General features: G+C 43.3%; 1 protein-coding gene across 2 annotated transcripts in view; it reads right to left on the reverse strand.

Annotated features, from left to right (window-relative positions):
- Positions 1-24000, reverse strand: part of LOC115469295 (tetraspanin-15-like) — a 376401-nt gene that overhangs the window by 122723 nt on the left and 229678 nt on the right. The gene's annotated exons all lie outside the window — the stretch shown is intronic.

Consider the following 24000-nt stretch of genomic DNA (forward strand, 5'->3'; position numbering starts at 1 on the left):
ACGCCAAACCCTGGCGTAAGCAGTAGAAGTAGAGCGCTTCCTCGCTCTCAGCATAGTGGCGATGACCTTGTCTGAGAAGCCCTTCTTCCTCAGATGCTGCCGCTCAATAGCCAGGCCGTAAGACCAAAGGGGGAGGGATCCTCCATCACCACGGGACCCTGATGTAACAGGCCCTGCTCCACTGACAGCCGCAGAGGATCGTCGACTGAGAGCCTGATCAAGTCCGCATACCAGGGACGCCTGGGCCAATCCGGACCCACCAGGATTACCCTGCCGGGATGCTTTGCCACCCGGTCTAGCACCCTGCCCAACATGGGCCAGGGCGGGAACACATAGAGAAGCTCTTGTGTCGGCCACTGTTGGAGAAGAGCATCTACTCCCAGGGATCGAGGGTCCCGTCCTCTGCTGAAAAAGCGCGGCACTTGGCAATTGGCCGAAGACGCCATCAGATCTAGGCTCGGCTGGCCCCAGCGCTTCGTGATGTCCAAGAACGCCTGAGCAGATAGCTGCCACTCTCCGGGCTCCAAGGTATGGCGACTGAGAAAGTCCGCCTTGACATTCATGACTCCGGCAATGTGGGCCGCTGAAAGCTGCTCCAGGTTCACTTCCGCCCACTGGCAAAGATTCATAGCCTCCTGGGCTAGAGGGGCGCTCTTGGTACCTCCCTGGCGGTTGACATAGGCCACAGCCGTGGCATTGTCCGACAGGACCCGTACAGGCTTCAACACCAGTACCGGGATGAACTCCAAAAGCGCCAACCGAATGGCTCTGAGTTCCAGGAGGTTGATAGACCACTTTGCCTCTGCAGGAGACCAGAGCCCCTGCGCTGTCCTTCCCAAGCAGTGGGCTCCCCAGCCCGACAACGAGGCGTCCGTCGTGACGACAATCCACTCTGGGGTCACCAGAGGCATTCCCGCAGACAACTTGTCTGTCTGCATCCACCAGCTCAGCGCCTTGCGCACTGCTGGGTCCAAGGGAAGGCGCACAGCATAATCCTCCGACATCGGAGTCCAGCGCTGCAGCAAAGAGTGTTGAAGCGGTCTCATATGAGCCCTGGCCCAGGGCACAACTTCCATCGTGGCCGTCATAGAGCCCAACAGCTGCACATAGTCCCAAGCCCGAAGGGGAGAGGCTACTAGGAACTGGTCCACCTGAGCCTGAAGTTTGACAATCCGATTGTCTGGCAGGAACACTCTGCCCACTTGGGTGTCGAATCGAACTCCCAGGTACTCCAGGGACTGAGTCGGGCGCAGCTGGCTCTTCTCCCAGTTGATGATCCATCCCAGGGAGCTCAAAAGAGCAACTACCCGGTCCACAGCTTTGCCGCACTCTGCATAAGAGGGGGCTCGGATCAACCAGTCGTCCAGATAAGGATGGACTTGTACCCCTTCCTTTCGTAGGAAGGCCGCGATGACCACCATTACTTTGGAAAAGGTCCGCGGAGCAGTAGCCAACCCGAACGGGAGGGCTCTGAACTAGAAGTGTCGTCCCAGGACTGCAAAACGCAGAAAGCGTTGATGAGGAGGCCAGATGGGAATATGCAGGTACGCTTCCTTGATGTCCAAGGATGCCAGGAACTCTCCTGCCTTCACTGCCGCTATAACAGAGCGGAGAGTCTCCATGCGAAAGTGCCGCACTTTCAAGGCCCGATTGACCCCTTTGAGGTCGAGGATAGGCCGGACAGAACCTCCTTTCTTTGGTACCACAAAGTAAATGGAGTAACGTCCCTTGCCAAGCTGACTTTCTGGCACCGGAACGACCGCGCCCAGGCGGATCAGATTGTCCAAGGTCTGCTGCACTGCCACAGCTTTGACCGGAGACTTGCAGGGAGAGAGTACAAACCCGTCTTTTAAGGGTCGGCAGAATTCTAGTTTGTAGCCGTCTCTGATGACTTCCAGCACCCACGCGTCTGAAGTTATTGTGGTCCACTCGCCCAGAAACGAGGACAGCCGTCCTCCAATCTGCACTGGGGCGTGGACCAAGACCCCGTCATTGGGTACGAGACCCTGGGGGAGGACCGGAGGGAGCACCTCCGGGACGGCGGTCTCTGCGAAAGGAATGCTGCTTGGGGGAGAAATTCCTCTTGAAGGAAGAGGGGGCAGAGCCCGACTTGCCCGGGCGGTACCGACGGGCTTCCTGCAACCGTCCTCTGAAGGTACCGGGACGAGTACTAGCCCGAGCCCTGACCTCTGGTAACTTCTTGCCCTTAGACGTGCCGAGATCGGTCACGATTTTGTCCAGCTCGACCCCAAAGAGCAGCTTGCCTTTAAAAGGCAACCTAGCCAGGCGGGATTTAGAGGCGTGGTCAGCAGACCAATGTTTCAGCCAAAGCCACCGCCGCGCAGAGATTATCTGAGCCATGCCTTTCGCTGAGGCCCTCAAGACATCATACAGCAAGTCTGCCAAATAGGCTAAGCCCGATTCCAGGGCCGGCCAATCAGCCCTCAAGGAATGATCCGAGGGGGAAGCCCGCTGCACCATAGTCAGGCACGCCCTGGCCACATAGGAGCCGCAAACTGAGGCCTGCAAATTTAAAGCAGCCGCCTCAAAGGACGACCTTAAGGCCGCCTCCAATCTTCTGTCTTGGGCGTCCTTTAGGGCTGTGCCACCTTCCACCGGCAACGCCGTTTTCTTAGTCACCGCAGTGATTAAAGAATCCACGGTAGGCCACAGATAGGCCTCACGTTCACTCACAGCCAAAGGATAGAGGCGGGACATAGCCCTAGCCACTTTAAGGCTCGCTTCTGGGACATCCCATTGAGCCGAAATTAAGGTGTGCATGGCATCATGCACGTGGAAGGTTCTAGGCGGGCGCTTCGTCCCCAGCATAATGGCAGAGCCAACAGGGGCTGAGGGAGAGACGTCCTCCGGAGAGGAAATCTTCAAAGTGTCCATGGCCTGTAACAACAGGTTGGGCAAATCCTCTGGGCTAAAAAGCCGCGCTGCAGAGGGGTCATCCGCTCCATCCGAGCAGGGATCCGTCTCCTCCAAGGAATCCGCAAAGGACCGTTGGGAGACCTCAGACACGCTGCCCTCATCTACATCGGAGGAGACAAATTCCTCCAAGGCCTGGGAATCAACCCGAGGGCGTTTACCTCTGGGAACCTCAACCTCTTTACCAGACGAGGGAGCAGGGGCAGCGTTGTGCATGAGGAAGGCCTGATGCAGCAGCAAAACAAACTCGGGGGAGAAACCCCCCAGACTGTGTACTTCCGCAGTCTGGGCAACAGCCCTAGACGCACCCTCAACCGGCGCTCGCAATAGCGGGGGGAGAGACATGCTGCGCATCCAAAATGGCGTCCGGCGCGAAACTCCGCGAAGGAGCCGCGCGGGAAGAACGGCTCTTAACTTTAGCCGCTTCTGTGCCGTCGCCCAAATTAAGGGCGTTCATGGCATTAATGTCTCCAACCTCAAGGGCGGCCCAAGAAGAAGCCGTCCGAGCCGCGTGGCCGGCCAAGATGGCGGAGGCGAGGAGCGGGGGATGGGCGTTTATGGCGGGAAAAAACCGCCACGCCGGAGGAAGGACCGGGACATTCATCGGTCACGAAACTGTCCCCCAACAAGGGCGAATCAGGCTTGAAGACCCCCGCATCCCCTCTAGAAGCGCTCAAGCGACCCGGGGAGCGACCCTTTGCGCCCTCGCCCTCCGACGCCATATGCCACGAGGAGAAGAATCGGGGAACCCCCTGCCCGCTATAAAAAGGTAAAAATTACCTGCTGTCCGCTCCGAGTTGTAACGACCTGGTGTCCCAGTGAGTAGCTGCAATAGACGCTTAAATAAACGCCTTTAAGGACGTTCAAAATTTTTTTTTTTTTTTTTTTTTTAACGGAGCCAGCGGGAGGGGGGAGAAAAGGAGGGACCTGGCACCACCAGGTTTGCACTTGCTCAAAAGAGCCCTCAACCCCAGGCTCTCAACAAAACCTAAAAATTAGGCTTGGAGGCCTAGCCAGAGCTGCTGCTGTGTGTGACCACCACCTGCTGAGATAGAGAACATACTGGGGAGTTTCCGGCAGCACATGACCACATATAGGGAGGCAAAAGTTTGCTCTCTATCTCCACCTGCTGGTAGATGGACACAACCCACCAGTCTATGGATTGATCAGCTTGATGATATGGAAGTGCCAAATACTTACTGTGTAAAAACATTATTTAATATGTACTTAACTTGCTCAAGTGAAAGCAGTGAATAGGGTCCCGACATGGCCCATATTTTGAAAAAGCTGTCTGAAGGTACCCCAAAGGTGATGCTTAGGGCTTCTAAATTGAAAAAGACACTTCTAATAATTTCAATTTGACTTTGAAAGTGTTAAATGATGATATACTCATTTTAGGAATGGGAACAAGTTTTGTCTGTATTGTCTGAAACATACCCATGAATCTAAGGAGTAGATATTCAGCCAGTGGTGGTTGATATTTTATGGTAGCTGCTGGCTTCATCCCTGGATATTCAATGCTGGGCTATATCCAGGCATATGTGGCTAGTTAAAATGATACAATATTCAAAACCGTGTTTTATGTGGTCCTATTTATGTGGTTACTTTTTGCGGTTAAGCATTGAATAGTGGCACTTAACTGCATAAGTGCAGACTCTGTCCCCAGATCGCTCACAAAATAGCTGGTTTCAGTGTAGGCACCAATCAGGCATATTCAGCAGCACTGTCTGCTTAAGTGCTGTTGAATGTGCCCGCATAGCTCAGGACAAGCAATTTAAACAGCCAGGAGCCATTTCCAGAAATTTAAATTTCTCTGAATATTGATCCCCTGTTTGTTTCAGCCAATGGGCTCTTTCTGCGCTGTGGTCACTTGTATTGGCCAAACATAAAAATGATTACATAAGTATCACCATACTGGGACAGACCAAAGATCCATCAAGCCCAGCATTCTGCTTCTAACAGTGGCCAATCCAGGTCACAAGTACCTGGCAAGATCCCAAAATAGTACATTTTATGCTGATTATTCTAGAAATAAGCAGTGGATTTTCCCCAAGTCCATTTTAATAATGGTCTATGGATTTTTCCTTTAGGAAGCCATCCAAACCTTTTCTTAAACCCTGCTAAGCTATCTGGTTTTACTACATTCTCTGGCAACAAACTCTAGAGTTTAATTACATGTTGAGTGAAGAAATATTTTCTCCGATTCGTTTTAAATTTACTACTTTGTAGCTTCATTGTGTTGCCCTCCTAGTCCTAGTATTTTTGGAAACAGTAAACAAGCGATTCACATCTACCCGTTCCATTTTATAGACCTCTATCATATCTTCCCTCAGCTGTCTTTTCTCCAGGCCAAAGAACCCTAGCTGCTTTAGCCTTTCCTCATAGGGAAGTCGTCCCATCTCCTTTGTCATATTCGTCACCCTTCTCTGAACCTTTTCTAATTCCACTATATCTTTTTTAAGATGTGGTGACCAGAATTGAACACAATATTCGAGGTGCAGTCGCACCATAGCGCGATACAAAGGCATTATAACGTCCTCATTTTTGTTTTCCATTCCTTTCCTAATAATACCTTACATTATATTTGATTTCTTAGCTGCTGTCAAACACTGAGCAGAGGGTTTCGATTTATCATCAACGATGGCACCTAGATCCCTTTTCCTGGTCGCTGACCCCTAATGTGGAACCCGGCATTACGTAACTATAATTTGGGTTCCTCTTTCCCACAGGCATGATTTTGCACTTGCTCACATTAAATGTTATTTGTCATTTAGATGCCCAGTCTCCCAGTATTGTAAGGTCCTCTTGTAATTTTTCATAATCCTCTTGCAATTTAACAAATTTGACTAACTTTGTGTCGTCAGCAAATTTAATTTACTCACTAGTTACTCCCATTTCTAGATCAGACGTTTATGAGCAAGTGAGAGCATATAGGGCTTTGCTTCAGGAGACATCTGAAGAAGGGACCCACATAATCCTAAAAAGTTAAAGTAACATCCTCTCTGGATTATTGTGTTGATCCACAGAAAGTGAAACCACCTGTAGAGCCCATTTTTCTCCACAAACCGTACAAAGATGTTCATTCATTGAAACATCTCCCACATCATTTCATATTGTTTTTAAGCCAACATGACAGGAAACATCCAGAATTTAGAGTTTTTTTTCCTGTGTCATCAGTAGTGTGAACTACTGCACAATAGTGCTATTTCTTAACAATGAGGTCCTTTCACTAAGATGCATTAGGTGCGCAAAAAAAGCCTAACGTGGGACATGCTAAAGTGTTACACATTAGTTTTGGGATATGCGCATGCTAACCATGCAAAAATTATTTTTTGTATTTTTTGTGAGGGGGCATGTCAGGGGCAGAGAGTGGGTGCTTCTGCACTAAACAGTTGTCATATCTACATTACCATGCGCTGATAATGCGGGAGCCCTCACTGCCCACAAAATAGGTGGCAGTAAGTGCTCCGTGGTAAATTTTTTAAATGGCTGGGCACTAAAGGCAATATTAGCATTTGGCCATTAATGAAATAAATAGAAAATTGGGGTTTTCACGCCCGTAATAAAAATGGCCTTATCTGCATAAGGGTGTGCTAAGTCCATTTGTTACTGCAGCTTAGTAAAAGGACGCCAATGTTCACGATTGTTCAATAGGCACCCAATTTATCAATAAAGAACCCTATTGCTCCAAAACTAAACTAGACTTAAAACCGTGAATGAAATGAAAAATCCAGTGAACATAGGAAAGTAAAGAAAACAATATTTTTGACCTGCAAAATCCTAACCTACAGAGCTATCAGAGGGAAAATCTTACCCAGCCTTAATTTGGCCAAACATAAAGTCAGGATGGGACTCAGCTGTTTCAAAAAGGGCTCATTTCTGAAACATCATGATGAAAATGGAATCTGCTGTTCTTACCAAGTTTTTTGTTTGTTCTTTCCGCTTGACATGCTTTTCCTAAGACTTGAAGTTATTAATATGGCTCAAGGACTATGAGCTACCTTTGTGAGAAGCATAACAAGCAGTGATCCAGTCACTATTCACAGATTATGGAAATGAAATTACATCCCATGTCTGTGTTGTTTATTTTAATATATACTGTTAAGAGATGATGTTAAAACCTGTTGTGTCAGAACATGTTCAGGCTTTGTTACTTACTTCACTCACTGGTATGAGATACTCACGAGAAAGCTTGTCATTTTTTCTTGGCGTGCTCCATTAAGATGCAATGCTTGCTCAAGGTAGTAGAGAAATATCAGACAGATGGTAACACACACGTTAGAAAGTGTGTGCAAGAAGCAGGACACAAAGACATGCTTTTGTGCCGTGCTAAGACACCACATGCTGAAGAGACAGCATCAGTTACTTCCTGAAGTCTGCTGGAGAGGCAAAGGAGCCAACAATGTGAAGCTGTGGGCCCTGATACAGTGGAGAAGTGGCCTAGTGGTTACAGCACCTGTCTTTGATATCCAGAGGTGGTCAGTTCAAATCCCACTGATGATCTTGGCCAAGTCACTTAACCCTTTATTGCCTCAGGTATAAACTTAGATTGTGAGCCCTCTAGGGACAGAGAAATACCTGAATGTTAACTCAGCTTGAGCTACAACAGAAAAGGTGTGAGCAAAATCCAAATAAATAAATAAACCTTTTTGATGGAAGGGATCAGTTGGCTGTTTCCATAAACTGACTGACTGGCTGACTTGTAGTGTTGTGAGAGATTCCTAAGAGTGGTAGAACCACCAGTCTAATATTACCAGTACCCTGCCCCTAGAGGACAGTGTGATCAGGTGTTAATAATACTTAAACTAGTGGCACCAGTGCCTCCAGAAGTTTTAGTGGCTCAAAATCAGCACCCTTGGATTTAGTTAGCCACTTCTTTTAAAATTATCTCTCTCGCTCTCTCATTTCTTCCTTTACCTCTCTCCTTCTCTGGTCATTGTCACCTTCCTCTCACTCCCTCAGCAGAAGGTACACAAATAGAGGAGCAATGGTTGCTTACAATCTGACGAGGGGCTTGGGCTCTCTTCTAACTGTGGGGCTCTTTTACTAAGCTGTGTAAGGGCCTATGCATGTACAGTGTGCGCCAAATCGGCACTACCGCCCAGTTAGTGCGTGAGCCGGGCAATAATTCTAAATTTGGTGTGCACTGAATCCCACAGTAGAAAATAATTTTCTATTTTCTACCGCAGGCCGCTTACCCGGAGGTAAACAGCAATTGGCATGCGCTGCAAGCTTACCATGCAGGTAGCGTGTGAGACCTTACCGCTAGGTCAATGGGTGGCGGTAAGGTCTCAGGCTGAAAAAGGACAAGCGCTGGTTTCAATTTTAGTGCATATCCATTTTCCCACCCCTTAAAAAAAAAAAAAAAAGACTCTTTTCCTAGACATGGTAAAAAATGGCCCCAAAAGACACACTCGCATTACCACTGTCCACTTTTTACTGCGGCTTAGTAAAAGGACCCCTGTGTTTCTAAATTTAGGGGAGCCTGGGCTCCCCACCAGCTGTATTGCTAAATTCAAGAGTTTTTTTCTCCATTCTCACTGCTATCATACTGTTCTGGCCTCAATGCTGTGGGGCCTGCTCCCCTGCTGTTGATCTGTGCCCCAGATCATGCTCAAACTGATTCAGAGGTGCAGGTAAGGAGTGATGAGGCATCGGATCCCAAACCATCCCTGGGCAGAGTGTGATCCAGCGATGAAGGAGAATTTGGGGCTGGAGGGAAAGCCCTGCAGATCTGCTGAGAGTGTTAAGAGTGTGCCTGCAGTTAAAGCTGTTACATCTTTATTAGGCACAAAATGGGTGCCCTTTTATTCAAAATAAAAATGCACTTATTTTGTAACCAGGTAATTTTTGCCCTCCCCTATTAAGTTGGCCCTTATGTTAACTTTATTATGGTCAAGGGCTTGCATATCTTACCATAAAAGGGGCTTCCCTACTGTTGTATGCAGTGAAGCCCTGTTAGCTTAAATCGTCATCCTCCTCTACTCTTTAATGGATGAGTAGACATTGCAGATTGCACCGTTGCTCTGGTTTTCCACTTTTATAGACAAATGTGCAAAAAACGTCTAAGGACATAACTTTTTTTTTTAACATGGAACCAAATGTAAAACATTTTGCTAAAATCATGGTGAAGCTCTGCCTGCCAGGTAAATTTCACCACTTTTCATTCTTTTTCTCAGAAATTCTCCCACTAAAGTTTGCACTATGGAAAACAGCTTGGAGAAGGTGCATATTTTTCAGCCTTTTATTGCCAACATGAGAAAGATGCACTCAGAAAAAAGTTACTTCTCAGAGCAAATAGACCCATGAACTTATTGTTCAACCACTGCAGGAAAAATTACATGATTGGTTAACAAAAGCATGGAAGATATTGGCAGAAGAGGACCAATTGGTTCTTCCATTCTGCCCTTCAGCAGTTGTCTATCACGGTAACACTGGTCTTGCTTGACCTGTGATCTTCTTCCTCTCATCTCTCACCTTAAAGTTCTTTGGGTCTCTTCATGCATGCCTGAAGTCTGTTCCAGATGTCCACCTATCTCTGAGCAATAAAATATTTTCTCACATCCTTTTTGAGATTCCCTTCCTTCGACATCATATGATTCCTCCTTAGACATGTAAGTCTTCATGCTCTGGAAAATGCTTCCTTCTGGTACTCTACTGAAGCCTGCTAGATATTTCAATCTTTTCCTATCTCCTCTTATGCTTTTGACTGCTGGAAAGGCTATCTTTAGATTCTACACATGGTTTGTATTATTTTGCTGGCCTTCCTTTGGATTGCATCCAACTTATTAGGTCATTCACGGCCACATAAGTAACTTATTTTTGTTTTAATGGAAATACTCCTCCAAGCACATATAATGGCTCATTAAACAATGCAATGCATTTATAATTTTGAAGCAAACAAGGTATTAGTGTACAGAGGCAGGTATAACTCATCTCGCTACAAAGTGGTTTTCTCTTTACCAGAAAGTTGGACTCAAGCTGGAGGGTACATTGGAAACCTGGAAGCTTCATCACTGCAAACAGATTTACGGATTTCTAATAAGTAAAAAAAAAAAAATGTAGAAATGTGCATGCTACTTGCACTGTATCAAATCAGACACATAAAAGCAGTGCACAGGGTCTGGGTGTAGCATGATAATACTGTCAATATCTCGCACCCCAATTCACTGCCACCTAGTAGTACCTGTGTTGCTGAGGGTGCTTTCTATGGACTGACTCAGAAGAAATTTTGCAGGAGAGTATGGATCCCTCTTATCAGTATTTCAGACAAATCTTTCCCTGCAGAGCACCCCTAATAAATGTGCATGGACAGACATATGGAGGGTGAATGCAATAGCCACATATGACTGAAGAGAAGCCCCTTTAAAATCACTTTCTCAAAGTGAAAATGCTCAATTTCGGAGTCTTATACAAAAGGCCAAATGTCTCGAAAACAGCTAATGCCACTTTCTCAGAAAATCCAGAGAAGAACCAGCAGAGGTAATGCAAGAAAGCCTGTCGGAGCCAGTATGCATGTGGAATGACAATGCTCATGCAACAAAGGTAGAGCACCATGAGGCAAGCAGCTTCTGCCGTTGTCAGAACATCTCATTTCCTTGATTTTGTTAAAACGATAGATGGACAGGGGCAACTGTGTTCAGAAGATGATTAAATGACCAAAAAAAAAAAAAAAATCTCTGCAATTCAAGAACAGGGAGGGCTTTTATTTATATACTAGCAGATATCTGGTAAAATTCACCAGAACAGCCTGATCACTCTCATCTCTGCTAATTTTCCTCTCACCAGCATGACCCTATCAACTCCATCCTGAAAACCTAGCCATGCTAACCAAGCACCAGTTCCACACCCGGTACCATCCCCAACCCCAGCAGTCACTCCCACTTTCTGCACACATCCCTTGCCCTAGCAGTCACTCTCTCTTTTTTTTTTTTCATGAACTTGCTATACAGTTTTTCTTATTTAAATTTTCTCCAAATTTCATCTCATCCTTCCTTTTGCTATGTTTAGCATATAAATCTCACTGACATTGGTGAAGGACCTGGTAACATTTGCCTCTATACTGTCTAAAAGAGCCAGTCATTCCCAACCTGTCAGCTTCATTTTCCTGACCACTCTTCATACCAGATCTGAGCAGGTGTAGCCACCACTTTCTAGTTGGAGCTTACATGCAGACAGTAGAGCTGCATCGAAAATTGGATTATGTACGTTTTAAAAAGTCTGGTTATTCCAGCAAGCCTTCAAACATTTGGCATGCATTTAGTAATTCTTACAAGCCACTTTTCTGATAAAAAAGACCATGAAAGTGTTCAGAGGTCCTATCAAAGGCAAAGAACAGATCAATATATAACCCAAAACAAAACAAATACAAAAGTTAAAAAAAATACGAGTCCATATGATTTATATAAAAATTACTCAATAATCAATACAAACACCAATGAGTTAACACAGCCCAAGTCATCATACTAACAGAGCCATAAACATTTAGCAATGTACAAACCAGAGCAACAACCCACCTGCTTCTGGAAGCCTTAGTGAATCGTAACACTATGGTTCGGTCATTTTTGGAATCTGGTCTTATGGCTCATTATTTTCATATTTATGAAGTGGAGTGGTTTTCTATAATGTTATGATAGTAAATATTTTGATGTTTATTTATGATTTTAATAGCTTTGATTTGGTTATGTCAGTGGCTCAGTCCATGTGACAGTTCCAGCCAGTCAGGTTTTCAGGACATCCACAATCAATATACATAAGATAGGCAGTGAGATAATATCAAGGTTATCATTAATTAGAGAGGAGATTCTACTGAGGGCCTGTTTCCCACAGGCATGCAAAGTTAACACCATCAATAATAACAGAAAGCACCAATTATAGTTTCGTGTTGTAACAGACAGAAGCAAAACAGAACTAGTTTATAAGCAGTATGTGGTCAGAGAGAGAATAAATGTAAAGGAAGACAGGGTGTGGGAATTTTCCATCACAATGTGTCCAACTTTTCAAGGGTATCTGCTCAGGGCCACAGACTTCTGCAAGCCCTAGGGAAACAGACTAAACTTAGGAAAGAGGATGAGGAAATTAAATCATGAAAGTCTGCCTAACTCCCAAAGTAAGCCAGACAATCTTTTTAATTTCAACCCCACTGGGTACAGAAATCTATTTCATGCATATTCACTGTGGCTAACCTGAAAACCAGACAGGCTAGTATTAGTATGACTCAGAAAAAGAGCTAAGAATCAATGAACCATGGTTTACAACACTACAACATGGAGTAATTTAGGAAGATTAGATTTAATTTTCAGATTTACTACTATATCATAAATATATTAGGGGGGATTTATCAATGTGGGCTACTGTAAAGATGTGTTATTTTACTGTTCACCTCAGTTATTAGTAACTAGGTCTCATTGCATAAAACAGGACCTATACTAAAGCAGAAAGTTAGAGGTAAAATAACTAAGGCTGCATTTCAATTAAAATTTGTAATTGTGATTAGTCGTGTGATTAACAATCGTGATTAATCATGTGATTAAAAGACTAATCACTACTGTTTTCCCTGCTGCCTTTTGCTTTTTTTGGCATTCAAGCTGTAAAAAAATCCCTTTGGCTGTAGTCAAGTGTGCAAACTTCTGCAGGCCATTTTAATTCAACCAATCCCCTCCACACTTTTACTAAAATAAACAATGAAATGCCATAGAGTGCAATTCAGACTATCACCAAAGCTGCAAATACACAAGATTATAAATGGACCATCAAATGTGGGATATATGATGTCTGTAATAAAATCACAGGCTTATCACCACAAAAAATATCATCAGTCCAAAATCATATCTTATTTCGGTGTCCATGTCTCCCTCCTCCCCTCTGACTCCCCTTCCCGGGTCCAACGTCTATCCTTCTCTCTTCCCTCTCTCTCTTCCTCCTGCATTTCTCCCTCCATACCTTCAAAGTTCCTTAGAGAGCAGCAGCAGCACAGCAATGTCTATTCGCTGCCTGTTGCCTATTCCAGAAGCTCCCTCTCTGAACCACCCCACAATTTCCTGTTTTCTCAGAGGTGAGATGGGTCAGAGGGAGCTGTGCTGCTCTCTAAGCAACTTTGAAAGTACAGAGAAGTGGGTGAGGGAGAGAAGTGCAGGAAGAGATACCATGCTGCTGACAGGGGTGGGGATGATTTATTAGTTGTGATTAATTTTTTAAAAATCATGACTAATAAGACATTAACCATGGCACTAACTGCAATTAATGTGCAGCCCTAAAAATACCTCTTAACGGTAGCCCACCTTGATAACTTCCTTTCTTAAGGGTCCTTTTACTAAGGCGCGCTAGCGTTTTTAGTATGTGCAAAAAAAAATTTGCACTAAACATTAGAGACGCCCATACATTCTTATGGGCACCTCAAGTGTTTAGTGCACACTAAAAACACTACTGCACCTCTGTAAAAGACTCCCTTCGTGCACAGGGTTGTGAAATGTTGACATCTGTTGCAAGGCTTTCCTATAACTCTACCAAAGTGAATCATGTTGGAATGTAATTGTATTTTACATGCATTGCCTGTCACCTATTATTTCTCTGTGATTACTCTGTGACCTCTGATGTGAATTACTTAGAGAGGTCACATAGCTATGCAACTTCCTGTTGGGGGATAGATGCAGCACATGCAGCACATGGAGCACATGGAGCTCATGATCTCTCCTAACCTGAGAGGATCTATGGTGGTGTGAGCATCCATTACCATCTAAGCACATGGAAGGAGCTGATAATACAAATGTATAGTAATATGTATATATAAGCCTGTCTGATTATAATCTAACTACAAACTGTGAGTAAACAGATGTTTTGTTACTTCAACTTTAAAGTGACTCAGCAGTGAATTATTCTGGGGTGAATGAGAGAGAGATGAAGAAAGAAATTAACATTTCTAAAGCTGAAGCTGTGTGTACTAAAATCTGCTAATTATTTACTACAAATAATCCAACAAAAGGGTTATGGGCCCAGGGCCAGGAATTGAAAAAGAAGAGAATATTACCAGGCAGAAAAAAAGGCCACATTTTTCTCTTAAGTTTTAAAGGAAAGATTCAGTCTGTCTCTCTCTCCCCCCACACAGCAGACAGAAGGCTAAGAAAATGGCTGAGGGAAGAAATTCACCATTTTTCTATTCTCTCAAGGTGCCTAAATTAACTGAGTTTAATTATCAGCAGTGGGAACTAAGATTCATATGTCTCCTTCGAGCAAAAAGATTAGATATATGCTTAGACCAAGACAGAACAGCTGAAAATATGGCTGAATGGGACAATGCAAACTATTATGTGAAGTGCATGCTTTTGGAAGCTCTCTCAGAGAAACAAGCCATATTAGTGGAGGGAAAAGATACACCAAAGGACATTTTATATAAACTGAGAACTATGTATGCAACTACATATGCAAAGCAGCAACCAATTTGGTTAGCAGAGTTGAATGAAACCAAATTAAGGGATAAAGTAAATGTAATGATCACATTATGTATCTTATGTCTTCATTTCAAAAGCTAGAACTTTCTGGAATTCCCATGTGTGATGCATTGAAAAGAGCATTTCTTTTTACCTCACTATCAAAGAAGTTTGATGTTTTTAGGTCTGTAAATGAGGCCATTGAAGGGCAATCTTTTGAACAGGCAACATCAAAACTAAGGCAGGAATGCATAATAAATGATTCTGAGGAGATGTGTTCTCAAAGTCAGTCAGAGAGAAATGAAACAAATTTCTTGGCAAAGAACAGAGGAAGGCGGAGCTATGGGAAAACTCCACCCAAGGGCAAGCTGATTTGCTACTCATGTGGAAAGGAGGGACATGTATCTAAATGGTGTAAGGAAACACAAAACACTCCCTCTAGCTCACCTAAGCCAATGGAACTAAAGAATTTTCAAACCAGGAAATGTATGAAGGACAAAGATAAACACAAGGGCTTTCTAATGGCAGAAAAATCTTTGACTATGGTAAATAATAATTCAAATGAAAGTACTTGGATTTTGGATTCGGGGAGCACATGCCATTTAACCAATTGTAAGGATTTCTTTCAGGAAATGTGTCCAGAGGAAGGTATTCTTAAAACTGCAAACGCAGGGACTGCTCAGATCCAAGCAAAAGGTATTGGATTCTTAAAATGCAAAGTGTCTAATGAAGTTAAAGAAATTCCTGTAAGTGATGTCTTGTATATTCCCCAAGCAGTTTGTAATATGCTTAGTGTATCTACATTAGATAAGAAGGGATTTGCGATTCATTTTGAAAACAGTAAGTGCACAATCTCTAAAAATGATGAAGTGTATGCTGAAGCTTTTATGCATAATGATGTTTATAAGCTGAACATTTCAGGTGAAGCCTCACATATGGCGCAAGTAAGGAAGAATGATGGTAAATGTAGTCCGGAAATCTGGCACCGCCGCCTGGGACATCGTGATTCTAAGGTGATCCAGGATCTTTACAGTAAGCAACTGGCCACCGGCATTCAGATAAGTGCAGATGCTGGTAAAATGGAGAAATGCATAGACTGTGTTACTCAAAAAGGTGTAAGACCCTCATTTCCTGCATACACAGGAAATAGGAGTAATAAAGTACTGGACTTAATACACAGTGACTTATGTGGACCGTTTAATATCCCATCATTGGGAAATAACAGATTTGTGCTAATATTCTTGGATGATTTCTCTAGATATTGTGTGGCCTATTTGCTGAAAGAAAAAAGTCAAGTCACAGACATGCTGAAGAAATACGTAGCCATGGTGAGCAATAAATTTGAAAGAAAACCAAAGGTTCTTCAGACCGACAATGGTGGTGAGTTCACTTCACAAAGCATGCGCACATTTCTAGAACAAGAAGGCATTCAGCATATCACAACAGTAGCTTATACACCAGAGCAAAATTCTGTTGCAGAGAGAAAATTTAGGTCACTTGTGGAAATGACCAGATGTATGCTGTCAGATAGCAATCTCCCTAAAAGACTATGGGGGGAAGCCATTCTCACAGCAGTGTACCTACAAAACAGAATGCCAACTAATGGCGCTGAGCGCACACCACATGAGACATGGCATGGTAGGAAGCCAAACCTGTCACACATAAGAACATTTGGAAGTACAGCATATGCTCATGTACCAAAGCAAAGAAGGCATAAGCTGGATTCCACAACAGAAAGGGGCATTTTAGTTGGCTATGCTCCAGGACACAAAGGATATAGAATTTTGAATCTGAAAACTGGCATTGTTGGCATAAGACATGTTACATATTTTGATGAAAACAAAAGGGTTGATAAAGGCTGGATTATCCCAGATGAGCCTTATCATCCAGAATATGAAACTAGAACCATAATAGACATGCCAGTGTATATAAATGCCATACCAAGGCAGATGTCTGAAAGCAACTCATCTGTATCTAACGAGGAACAGGCAGAGGAAACAGACACAGAAAGGATCATTGAAGAAGACAGTACAGTTGGAGAAGGGGAATCAATTGGAGAAGAACTCTCAGATTTAGAGGATGCGGAAAGGTCAGACCAACCTGTTGTCAGACGCTCATCCAGGGAAAACAAAGGTGTTCCACCCCCAAGACTGTCTTACCTAACAAAGTCAGCAGAAGCTCAAGAGCCCTTAACATGGGATGAGATTGAGAAAATGCCAGCAGAAGAAGCTGCTGAATGGCATAAAGCTGCACAAGAAGAAATTGATGCATTGGATAAAAATAATACTTGGATTCTTACAAAATTACCTCCTGGCAAGAAAGCTATAGGATGCAAATGGGTATTCAAGTTAAAAGGAATGCACAAGGAAAGTGGAAAGGTATAAAGCCAGATTAGTGGCAAAGGGATATCTTCAAAAATATGGAGAAGATTTTGATGAAGTGTTTGCACCTGTAGTGAAACACACGACAATCAGAACACTTCTGAGCATTGCAGTCTCAAAAGGCATGCAAGTCAACCACATTGATGTGAAAACAGCATTTCTTCACGGAGATATAACTGAAGACTTGTACATGGAACAACCAACAGGTTTCATAAATACAAAACAAAGACAGCTAGTGTGTAAATTAACAAAGGTCTTTATGGATTAAAGCAAAGTGCAAAATGTTGGAATGATAAATTGCATGAAATATTGACAAATTTAGGATTTAAGCAAGGTGAAGCAGATAAATGTTTGTACACTAGGTGCAGAAATGGACAATATGCATACATTTTAGCTTTTGTTGATGATCTGCTCATTGCAAGCAAAAGTGAGCAAGAGTACAAGGACATTGTAAAGTGTTTAAACCTCAATGTTGAGATAAAAGAACTTGGTAATGTGTCATACTATCTTGGTATAGAAATTGAGAAACAAAATGATGGTTCTTATCTTCTAAGCCAGAAGCAGAAAATAAATGAGCTTATTGAAAGTTTAGGTATGCAAGATGCCCAAGTTGTAAGCACTCCCATGATCACTGATTTTCTGAAGGATGAAACAGTAAGAGAACCTTTACCAGATAACATCCAATATAGATCAGCCATAGGTAAGCTTTTATATCTAGCTACCACATACAGGGCTGATATAGCAAATGCAGTAGGAATTTTGAGCAGAAGGGTCAGCTCACCTACCAAATCAGATTGGACTGCAGTTAAAAGGATGGTAAGGTATTTAAAGGGTACCATTGATTGTAAATTAAAGATTTCAGCCAATAGTAATCCAAAACTATATGTTACTGTGATTCAGATTGGGCAGGGGATCATTCTGATTATAAATCCACAAGTGGATATGTGTTTATGTATGGAAATGTACAAATTTCATGGGCCAGTCATAAACAAAGTATTGTGAGTTTGTCTTCTACAGAAGCTGAATATGTGGCCGTATCGGAAGCGTGCAGAGAACTGATGTGGATTAAAAAACTTTTGCTGGATTTCGGAATAGCTGAAAAGAGACCAATCCAGATAATGGAAGATAATCAGAGCTGCATCCAACTGTCACAGAATGACAAGGTTCAGTCACGCACCAAGCACATCGCAACGAAATACCACAACGTGCGAGAGTTGGCAAAAGAAGGGGTCATCAGTCTACACTATTGTCACACCAGTGAGATGACAGCTGACATCATGACCAAACCGTTACCCAGAGAACATTTTGTGAATCTGCGTATAAAGCTTGGACTTTGTATGAATAAATAATTGCATGACAGTTATGCATGAGAAGGGGTTTGTTGGAATGTAATTGTATTTTACATGCATTGCCTGTCACCTATTATTTCTCTGTGATTACTCTGTGACCTCTGATGTGAATTACTTAGAGAGGTCACATAGCTATGCAACTTCCTGTTGGGGGATAGATGCAGCACATGCAGCACATGGAGCACATGGAGCTCATGATCTCTCCTAACCTGAGAGGATCTATGGTGGTGTGAGCATCCATTACCATCTAAGCACATGGAAGGAGCTGATAATACAAATGTATAGTAATATGTATATATAAGCCTGTCTGATTATAATCTAACTACAAACTGTGAGTAAACAGATGTTTTGTTACTTCAACTTTAAAGTGACTCAGCAGTGAATTATTCTGGGGTGAATGAGAGAGAGATGAAGAAAGAAATTAACATTTCTAAAGCTGAAGCTGTGTGTACTAAAATCTGCTAATTATTTACTACAAATAATCCAACAAATCAGACTGCCAGCAATATTTGCCATTGCTACCTTTACATCTATGATTTCTTTCTAAATGATTAAGAGTGGCCCTTTAGCTTTGAAGATCAAAATAAATTTGAATACAAACAATGGTGGATGGATTGGTTCTGCTAGATCATTTTAAATATGGGCACTGTTTGACTCATAAAAGTATATAGGTTGCAGTTATAAGAATTTTGTAATCCTTTAGAAGGCTCCATATACAAATCAAGATTTTTCAACATTTGTTTTCTTTGTTTAGAAGTCTAGGTTATCGGGGTGGGGGGGGGGGGGGGTTATCAATATGGGCTTCCACTAAGATGTGTTATTATACTGTTAACCAGTTATTAGTAATTAGGTCTCGAATAAAATGGCACCTGTGCTACAATAGTATGAATTAATGGTAAAATAACCCACTTAAAGTTAGCTCATGGTTTTTTTTTTTTTGTTACATTTGTACCCTGTGCTTTCCCACTCGTGGCAGGCTCAATGTGGCTTACATGGGGCAATGGAGGGTTAAGTGACTTGCCCAGAGTCACAAGGAGCTGCCTGTGCCTGAGGTGGGAATTGAACTCAGTTCCAGCGTGGGCAGATGGGAAAAATTTTCCCCACCCCAAATCGGCCCTAAACCAGCCCAAAACCCACCTCCAACGTCACCGACCCCGCCTCCAACGTCACCGACCCCGCCCCCAACGTCACCGCCCCCGCCCATGATGGCACCTCTGATGTCTTAAGCCCCGCCCCTGACATCACCTCTGATGTCATTAACCCCGCCCCTGATGTCAACCCTACCCCGGAAAAGCTTCTATTGGACCAAATTGGACCAATAGAAGCCCCTGAAAAGCTTCTATTGGACCAAATTGGACCAATAGAAGCCCCCGAAAAAAGCGCAAACCCCGCACAGCTGCAACGAAAAAGAAGCCCAATTTCCCGCAGCCCGCAGCCTTCGAAAATTTCCAGCATCCTGGCTTAAAAACCAGCTCAATTGGGTGGGAAACCCACCCATCTGGCAACACTGCTCAGTTCCTCAATTCCCCAGGACCAAAGTCCACCACCCTAACCACTAGGCCACTCCTCCCCCCTAAACATCCATGAATAAATACAAATTGGCAGAACCTCATGTAGTGTAAAATGAGGGAAGACCAGACACTCCCTTTTTTTTTTTTGTTACATAGTTTGAATTCTGGCCATTCTTTTGATCACCTGTAATGTCCTTTTCAAGCTCTGTGCCTGCTGTGATGAGCCAATCCCAGAAAGCACCTGTAAAGGGCGGATTCCCAGTAAAAGAACCCTCAGTGATAAAGCTCCTGGCTTTAGATCTAAGGGAGGGATAGAAAAACTGGAATGCCCTCAGAAAGAAAGAATTAGGATTTTTCCATCTAAGGCAGAGTTGGAGCTTACCTTGTTTGGCAGACAGGGGAAGCCCCAATGATGAAGTCCAGCTCCCCTGGGTGGAAAAAGCAATACGTCATGCCTCCTCTGGAGGAGAAGCTGGGGGGAGGAACCCCAGCTGAAAATTAAATAGGCAGTTTTGACCAAGAAGGAAGAGAGGACCCAGGGAGAGGAAGGAGGCTCTCTCTCTCTCTCTCAAGCCTCGACAGCCCAATGATTAGAAGCAACCGCAGTCGCTAGAGGCCATCTGCGCTGGAATAGTGCCTGAATTTGCCAGTGCCCCAGGATCAGAGCTGGCAAGTATGTGAAACAACGTGCTCGCCGGCTCTGACTGTTAACTGCATGCAAAATGAGGGTCTCCCGCATTAAACCCTTATGATCAGCGGGCAGCACACCAAACAAGGGTGCTGCTCCCACTGCAAACCCTACGCCAGTTCAGAGCTGGCGTTAGGGTTTACCAGCAAGGGAGTGATGGGGGAGGCCACTGAAAAGGTTTGACATTTTTGGGATTATCTTCCGGACGTGGCGATCATAAGCCCATCCCCTCACTAGACCACCAGGGCCCTTTTAGTTTAGATTTTTTTTTTTTTTTTTGGGGGGGGGGGGGGGGGGGGTCTTAGGTTTGACAGGTTCAGAAGAAAATCACGCATGCCCAGGCACAATCCTTCCGCAGAAGTACCGCTATGATCAGAGCTAATAGCGTGCTTAAATTTGATTGTTATTAGCTCTGATGAAAGGGAGGTTAATGCTCCAAGCTGTTCTGGAACTAATTTTAAAGCACTGTTTGCAATAGTGCGGGGGGGCTTCTAATCATCTGAGCCTCAGGTTTGGGCTTACAAGGGAGGCAGGCCCCCCCTAGCTCTAGCTATGAAGCAGAAGGGGGTGAAATGGAATGGGAAGTCGCTGAAGGACAATTTAAGGTACTGCAAAGGCAGCTGTAGAAGGCCACAGAAAGAGTACAGCTGTGGAGTGGGGAAGTGAGCTGTTTCACTTACCACACAGCCATTTCTTTTCCTCAAAAAAAGACAGCTATGTATTGATACATGCTTATATTCCGCAACAGCATTTAAGTACAGTGTGGGTTGCATCAATTATAAATATATATACCAACCCTACTAATTTGAAAGCCAATAAAAATATAGTGATGCTATCCTCAACACATAAGCAGTCCTAAACTAATAAAAATATTTCTTAAACAAAAATGTTTTCAACTGTTTCCTAAAGGCCATATAATCCAGAATAACTCTATTCACGAGCCGAAGAAACCTGAGCTATCAAATATTGAAAAGTGCCGAAAAAGTCAGCTTAGAACAAATACCTCGTGGAGAGGGAAACCGTAATAGCAAAGGATTTCTAGAGGATCTAGGTGATAAACTAATTAGGTCTTTCATATACAGAGCAGCATCCTCATAAAGTATCTTAAACACAAATATACATAATTTAAAATGAAGTCAGGCAATATCAGACTGCGCAATACTTTGAGAACAACAGGGTTGAAGGAGATAGGTGGGAGTGGGAGGGACGGGTAGGGGAACCTTAACATGTTAATGAAGAGGGGTGCCTGTATCCGGTAGTCGCAAGGTTGATTTTATGCTACATATATTCTTGTTAAGGGGCTGGTAAGAATACAGCCTCTTTATCTGCTCTATTATTAATAAAAGATACAGGAAATACTACAATGAGGGAGGGGGGAGAGGGAGGGTACATAGAGAGGAAGGGGAGACATTATTAACCAGAGATAGTTCTTGAAGGGGTACATATTATGGTACCCATAGGTCTCAATAGGGACTGATGGATAATGATGGGGGGGGGGGGATAAGTAAAAATTAGTTGATGGACTGTATTGTTTGGTGTGCATCGAATTTGAGCCTATAATTGTCTTTCTGGTTTTGTAAATGATGGTTGCACTGTGTTATATTGACATTAATAAAAAAGTTGAAACATAAAATGAAGTCAGGCCTCAAATGGAAGCCAATGCAATTTCAACAACAATGGAGAAGCCTTCTCAAATTTATGAGCAGAATAGATAAGATGAGCTGCGAATTTTAGATCGTTTGGATTTTTTTTTTTCATGTACTTTGTGTGAGAGAGAATCTGTCTTGCTATCAGAGAGATTCTCAGAGCTTGTTTTATAAAGACACATGGGCTCCTATATTCCCTTAATAAAACAGGCACTAATGAAATATGCACCCTGCAATGAAATTACTCCCATGAGGATAATTTCTCAACAGAATGCCTAGGCACCAAAGGCAACTGTTTTATAAAGGAAACATATGCACCTATGTGCCTTTATAAAAATGTTTCCCTGGCTTAAGAAAAAGAAACTTTTCTAGACAATCTGGGACCTGTATATTTCCTCTCTCTCTCTGCCAAGGCTCGGAGTCTCATTTTAAATACGCTATGATTTTGTGTGATTCCAGGGTGCCTGCATTCCTCGATGGGTGGAGATCCTCTTTCTTTTTTTTTTTGGGGGGGGGGGAGGGTTGGAAAACAGGGATGAGTTGGGCAAGAGCAGTATGTTGAGGGGCATTGCTATTGTGGAGAAACCTATAAGACACGTCTTTCTCTATTGTATCATGCTCAGAAAGTTTCAGGTCTCGTACTTTGTTCCTTGTCACCTGTTTTATATTTCAACTGTTTTTATTGATGATTCAACATTATAAACATTTTAACATTGCCAGTACATCTATCATTGGGCATTATAAGTAATACAGCATATTAACTTGTATACATCAGTAAATTCCATCATCAATAGTTTTATTCATCTTCCCCTGGTCCCTTTGCCTACCCTCCCAACCTTGTCACCTGTTTGTCTGATTGGTTGTGTTATCCTTTTCAGAATTTTAATAAACAAACATTTACTAAAAGTGGGTGGGAAGGATGGGATGGGATTATATGGATTAATGGCTGTTCCATGTTTTATCGTAAGGGGCTATAAGAGCCAAAGCTCTCTACTATATTTAGTTCCTTTATTCGTGTATTACAGTTAAGAAGCAACAACTGAATTGTACATATGATTTTCTCTGCCTTTGTTGCTGTCACTGTTTTATTTATTCAATAAAAAGATTTGAACATAAAAATGTTTCCCTGAAACTTCCCATACACATACTGATTCTCATGTATTACAGGCTATTAAAAAAAAAAAAAAACATCTGTTGTATAAAAGAGCCATAGTGATGGATCTCAAATGTAAGAATCACTGTTTACAAAAGATGGTGGACAATGAGGCAAGGTAATACTGTGTGAGCGCGTGAGAACATGTGTATGAATGCATGCCTATGCGCGTGCTGGAAATGATTACTTAATTGACATTATCACATAGAATATGACAGCTCAGTAAAGGCAGCTACCACAGCCTAGCTTGTTATATAGTGGTATTTACTCAAAGGCAAGACACGTCTTTGGGAATGAGCAGGGACACTGAAAGCAACGGGTGGCCCATGCCTTGTTTCTACCGAACTCGCCAGTCACCAAACTTTCGCAGTACCAGAGAACTTAGGGGCCCTTTCACTAAAGTGTGCTGAATGAAGTCTGGGCTTAATGCGTTCTACCGCGGTACTTTCCTACAAGCTAAGCCCAGATTTAACACGGCACTCACTCTCTGCCTATAACACATCCCCTCTACACAAATATTTTAAACAATAATTAATGCACACATTTTGCAGCACCCTGTTTTCCCCATGCTAAATAATGCCATGTTAAGGGCCCAACACCCTTTAGTAAAAGGGCCCCCTTAATTCTTTACCCTTTCAGGCTAACCCCCTGCCCCCCACGGTTATTCATCAGGCATATTTGCATATACTTGGTCTGAGAACCAGATTGCTTGGAAAACCAGATCTGTTTATGGCCCTCAGGAATCAGTGTGCTGTGCACCTCTGTGGTAGGAAAAAGCTCTTGTGAGCACTGAGCAGTTTGCAAAGATCCCTGCTAACCCCCTTTTTGTGAGGAAAAGTGACAGATTTGCCATCTGGCTGGCAGGAAAACCTCCTGTTGTCTGATTAGGAGAACACCTGTCTCTGGTTCTGG

The sequence above is a fragment of the Microcaecilia unicolor genome, chromosome 4, assembly GCF_901765095.1.
Source record: "Microcaecilia unicolor chromosome 4, aMicUni1.1, whole genome shotgun sequence".
Classification (NCBI taxonomy): Eukaryota; Metazoa; Chordata; class Amphibia; order Gymnophiona; family Siphonopidae; genus Microcaecilia; species Microcaecilia unicolor.